This window comes from Crocuta crocuta, unplaced genomic scaffold (genome assembly GCF_008692635.1).
Source record: "Crocuta crocuta isolate KB4526 unplaced genomic scaffold, BGI_CrCroc_1.0 scaffold179, whole genome shotgun sequence".
Taxonomy (NCBI): Eukaryota; Metazoa; Chordata; class Mammalia; order Carnivora; family Hyaenidae; genus Crocuta; species Crocuta crocuta.
In genome coordinates, this window is record NW_027551568.1 from 16249888 (window position 1) to 16255887 (window position 6000).

Genomic DNA, 6000 nt, shown 5'->3' on the forward strand with positions numbered 1-6000 from the left:
TATGTTTTCTTGTGACTACTGCCTCATATCTTATTAGTGGCTTTGTAGATACCAACATTGACTTAAAATATAATGCAAATATTAGAAAATCACAGAAACAATGCTTACAAGTTGCTCAGAAAATAATTATATTTATTAATATAATTAATGACTATTATTAAATACACTCTAGAAACTTTCTGACTTCATTCAAATATCTCATGGCTTCACATCTCTTAGACTCCCCTCCTGCTTAGTGAGACCTGTTATTCAAAAGAGCTCCACAGCATCCTTTGAAGACTTCTCTGGTTTTCCCAGATAAAGCACAGGATCAATTTCCCTTTGTTTCACAACATGTGCACCACTATAACAGCATCTGTCACGGTGCTTTACCGTATCCTTTCCATGTTGTCTTTGTCTCTATCAATTCCCTCATGGCAGAAATGGTGTCTTATCTTCCTTCTCATTATCTGATATAATGTTAGGTACATAAAATGCCCAGTAAATATTAGTTTCACAAAATGAAACACAACCCTGTGTAAAACGTTCTTTGCTATTACTACAAATATAACTTCCACAACTGAAGTGGATGCAATTTAGCCATTTACTCATCCAATGTGGCACCAGGGAATGAGTCTACACTTTGAAGCCCAGTTGACAGATCTGAAATTTAATTCTGTATCTAGCACATTTTAGTTGTGTGGAAGCTAACTACTTCCTTTTAGAGCTTCAGGTTGGTGATCTCTAAACTGGGGAAAACAACTGCATACCTGAGAAGTTTGTTTTGAATGTTAAAGGGTATTATTAACATATTTTCATTTCTTTACACAATGGAAATCATGGGACTTAAAATGTCAGTTCTTTTTCCCCTTTGAGTCTGATGGGCTTCTGGTGTTAAAATGGTTCCTAATCATCAGAATTATAAAAACTTCTCTAATTTGCTAATATCTCAGTAACTACTATACCAAGAGACAATATCTTGATTTACTAATCAATTCTGTTTTTGAGTCCCAGCATTTCATTATCCCTAGATGTTTCCCTGCTTCCGCAGCAGCAAGCGAAAAGAGAACATCAGAGAAAGAGAGAACAAAAGAATTGATCCTCGCTTTGAGTTTCAAATAGCATAGGCTCTGACATAAGACAAAAGATTTAGTAGAATATATGATTAGAGAAATGTTTATGTGCACTTTAACCCCATCCTCACATAAAGTCAAGATTCCGCCACACTGAATTCATAGGTAGGAAAGTAAGGGAAACGATATAAACCCAGATAGGTTTAGGGCATGAGGTTTAGGAGGGACATGGCAGCCATCTCCACCTAAAACCCAGGCAGTTAGCAATCCCCTGGGGCCTATGTCTAGCACAGGTGGGGACAGAAAATGTTCCTGCCAATGTTGCACATGGACTGAACTGAATCAGTCTCTCAGCTTCCCAGATTCTATGGGGCCAGAGGAATCAGATGATGCCCAAAGGAGCTCTCAATGTAGGTTTATTTTAGGCCACCATTGGTTCAGGAGTATAGAATGCTTCCTGTTACCCTCCAGTGGTTGAGTAGGGGTAGGGTGGAGTTGTTCAGAGAACCGTTGACCTGAAGAAGTTTTATAGGCTGGAGTGAGGCAGGACACAGTGGGGACAGTACGCATAAATAATGAAGACCCAGACGCAATCCATATCCCCATCCCATAACCACCAGCTCCCACCAGGCCCTCATATTAATACACTCTGCATAAAAGGAAAGGGTTGGGGAGAGCATGCTAATTCTCATTTCTGATACATAGTCAAAAAATTAAAATAGAAATGAAGTTTCTTATACAAAATAAAGACAAAGAACAACAAATCTCAATCTCTCTCCCCGTCCATCATCCACGCACCCATCCATGCATCCTTGCATCCATCCTTCTATCTATCTGAAGTTTCTGGTGAACTGAGACTTATGAAGAAATGAAGATTGTAGTAGAGTTTAAGATACTAAATATCTTCGAGGATGGGAGCGGAAAGGGTAAAATGAACTTGGAGAAAAGTAGACGTTAGAGGGATTCAAAGACCAAAATCCTTTAGGACCCATCTTGCTTCAACTACCCTGAATTTCTACATTGGACGTTTGGGTTTTAATTGTGGTGCTATAGTACAGTCTTCATGCTAGTGTTCTAACGCAGAAGCAAGGCTGGGTGCACTGCCCCCACCCCTGCATGTGAATGGACTTTGAGGGATAAACAGTGGGCCAGGAATGGGAGGTTTCCCAATACCTTCCAAGTAAGGACTAGCATTTGTGCCACTTTATGGACAGTAATATGCAGGATGGACTGTCTGCCACAGAAGGAGAAAAGTGGAGGGGAGAAGGTTTCATGCATAACATGACATCTCCAAGTAATGTGTCAATGTTGTGGTTACTGATACCAACTGTTCACTGGTGAATGGTTCCTGGGTCATGGAGGCTTGACCCAGAGCCGCGTGGTTCTGGGGCAGATGTGTTGCTTCGCTGAAATTACTCCTATCTACTCCTCAGTCATCTAGAGAAACTGAGGCAGCCTCCCAGACCCCTAAATACAACCTGTAGTTTATATGCCTCAAACTGACTAGAAATACAGAAAAGGGAAGCTTGTTTCCTTACTCATCTGGCCCATAGGGATGAGCATATTCTTCTTTTCTTTTCCTCTCACAGACAGAAGAAAACGAGTCTCATCCCACTGACATTAAAATAACCAATCTGCTACTATTTTTGAGATTTGATTGTGTTTACTTACAGATTTTTCCCAGGCTGTAAACCCTCAGGGAGAATGTCTTCTACGCTTATGCTATTCTGCACATGCCATCGATTCTTAAAACATAAAAATCAGATTTTTGACATGTCTGACAATATTTGTTCTCCTAAATCCAAATTCCAAGGAAATATCTGATAATGTGCAGGGGAGCTGCAATTGGAGGAGGGCGGGAATGTGGCTTCTTGACCACATGAGGAGATGAGGAGCTCTGTAGGTGGTGACAGCACAATCTAATTCCAGGTAGGACTCCTAAGCAACAGGTTCTTTCAGCAATAGTGACAAAAAAAATCTCATCAAGTAGGACGTCATACAGACATAGGGCTGTAATTCAGCTGAGGCAAACAGTGGGGAATATAATTTCCTTGTCTACTTTTATTGACAAAATGATTCCTCTCCTCTTGTTTAAGGTTTGACTTTTCTCTTTTGCTTAGAAGTCTGAACAAAATATAAGGGAGGAACTGGATCTATTTGAGAGGTAAGGGAAAGATGTATTCCGTGGAGGGGATGGAAGAATCACTTCATTTGGTCTCACTGGGGCCTAATCTAAGCTAAGGAATTCTAAAATCACAATTTGCTCTGTTAGTTGGGGAGAGATTGACTAACATGTCTTCTTTCAGCACTAAACACAAGCCCTTTTCCTTGAAGTCCCTGCCATGGCTCTGTGTATATTTGTCACCTCCTTCACATCATTTTCTCCACAATGGATTTCCTGCCTCTCCTTCCATAGTGCCACCGTTTTCCCTCTGCGTATTACCACACATGGCCTAATAGAGTGGTAATCAGAACAAGCATCCATACTTAAGTTCCTATAGGTTTCATGTATTGGTCTTCTGTAGGCTGCATTCCTATTTTATCTAAAGCAAACCCTTACCTATGGGTCTATGGATTCCCACTTTGTCTTTTTACCCCAAGTAGAATATTAAACGTACAGAAGACTAAATAAATAATTGTTGTGTAAGTAAATAAATAAAAACTAATTTTAAACAAAATAAAGTACTACATTAATTTTCTAGAGATTTCAACTTGGCTTAAATCATTTCAGAATGGTAGAAAAGGGAATAAACACATATCTTTCCAATATTTACTGAAGTACTAGACAATTCAGCTGCAGTGGGAGTTTAATTATAAAACGAAACTAAGCAAAGATGAAAAAAAAAATCTAATCCAACACATTTCTGCACTGTGCTGAATGATCAATAATAATAAATTGGATTTTTAACCCTTGGGAATAAATGGGTACCAAAAAGAAAAGCAAACTTTAGTAAAGATGTTCTGGGCTCACACTAGTGAGTAAACAAAATTATTTTACAATCAATGTCATATTTCATTGAAATGCAATAAGATGTAATAGAACCTCAACAAGACAAACAAATGCTTGATGTACAGTAATAACCCCATCAGATATAAGCTTTTTAAGGACATACACATGACCAAAAGTTTTTGAAGGAGGACCAATCCCGTTGCTAAAGTCATAAAGTTATTAAGAATGTTATGCTGAGCGAAATAAGTCAGGCAGAGAAGGACAAATATCATATGTTTGCACGTATAGGAGGATTAGGAGGAACTTGACGGAGGAACAAGGGGGAGAAGAAGGGCAGAAATGGTGGGGGAAAGGGAGAGAGGCAAACCATGAGAGACTCTTGAATGCTGACAAAAACTGAGGACTGATGGATGTGGGGGGAGGGGGGGATGGGCATGGAGGAGGACACTTGTGGGGATGAGCACTGAGTGTTATGTGGAAACTAATTTGACAATAAACTATTAAAAAAAAAAGAATGATTCATAATAAATCATGAGAATTTGCAAAGTTTCTGACGGTCAGGTCTAGGCAAACCATGGAGGTGACTATGTTGGGAATACTTGACCTTCCTTTCCATTCTTTTTCCTTCCAATTCATACCAGATTTATCATGAATCTAATGAAGCTGAAGCTTTAGGGCCTCCTGTAAATTCATGCCCCACTTCATTCTAATAAGATTATTTAAATTACTTTTTTTTTAAAAAGTGTTTATTTATTGATTTTGGGGGAGAGAGAGAGAGAGAGAGGGAGAAGGAGAGAGAGAGAGAGAGAGAGAATCCCAAGCAGGTTCTGCACTGTCAGCACAGAGCCCAACAATGAGCTCGAACTCATGAACCAGGAGATCATGACCTGAGCTGAAATCAAGAGTAAGAAGCTTAACCGACTGAGTCACCAGGTGTCCCTTAAATTCCTTTTCGTAAACAGAACCTCCAAACTGTTTAAACTTTAGGTCCCATAAACCTTGGTTTGACTTTGGATCACAAGCATGTTTTCCCTTGGAATCCATGAAGCTTAGAAGATTCCATTTAGCGATGATTTTCTTTGTTTTAGTTTTCTTAGGTTCATTCATTCATTCATTCATTCATACATTCATCCAAGGAACAGAGACTCCTTCTTGTTGCCTCCTGTCCTATATATGCAGAAATGGCAATTGAGAAAATGTGGAAATAAACAAAATAGCCTAAGGCAGTCACACTTCAGATTGTACTGGAATGGCTCTGGACCTCACAGGCCCTGGGACCTAATTCTGGAACTAGATAGACCGAAAAGGGAAGCTTTAGGCAGTAGGCTATTTAATCTCATTTTTTGACAGGTAGGAATCATCAATCTTACATCTTGAAAATGACTGTAACTTCCGGTCTCCTGTTCTGCAGCTTCTGTCACTAATAATGGATATCTTTCTATACTTTATGGCTTCTGCTTGTACTCATCTTCTGCAGCTTCATGGCTCCCTCCACTCATCTTTCAATTTTTGCTATGGGTAGTTACTTCTTCTTATCTCTGGTTTACCGTTCCCAAGAAAGGCATGTGATTGATTGTCTCTGTTATAAGTTAATTTTACTGAGTCAAAGCTTTCAGAGTAGACCACCTGGCAGACCATTTTCCAGCCATAAATTGGCTGCCCACAGATAATATGGCCAAAGGATGGCTACACATGACGGTATGTGGACAGAACCAGCCTGTCTGTGTAGAAAATGCTGCTGATGATTCCAACTCTGTTGGCAGAGACTGTCGGCAGAGGGATTTCCCTCAGAAAAGAACTAGATATGGGGCCATTTAGCTCTCCCACATGGGGGTTAGCCCTATTTTCCCAGGCAGCTAGGTGCATAATGAACTTAACCAATTTTTCTTTACTCCTGGGAATTTTCCAAAAGTGTAATACAACCCAACATCTAAATACATCTTCCTGTGCCGTCCCCTCAGGTCTACTGTACCAATAAAAAAAAAAAAAAAAACACTG

At 39.6% G+C, this 6000-nt stretch overlaps 1 protein-coding gene across 1 annotated transcript in view; it reads right to left on the reverse strand.

The window, feature by feature from the left end:
* KCNIP4 (potassium voltage-gated channel interacting protein 4) overlaps positions 1-6000 on the reverse strand; it is a 1146137-nt gene that overhangs the window by 331628 nt on the left and 808509 nt on the right. The window lies entirely within an intron of this gene.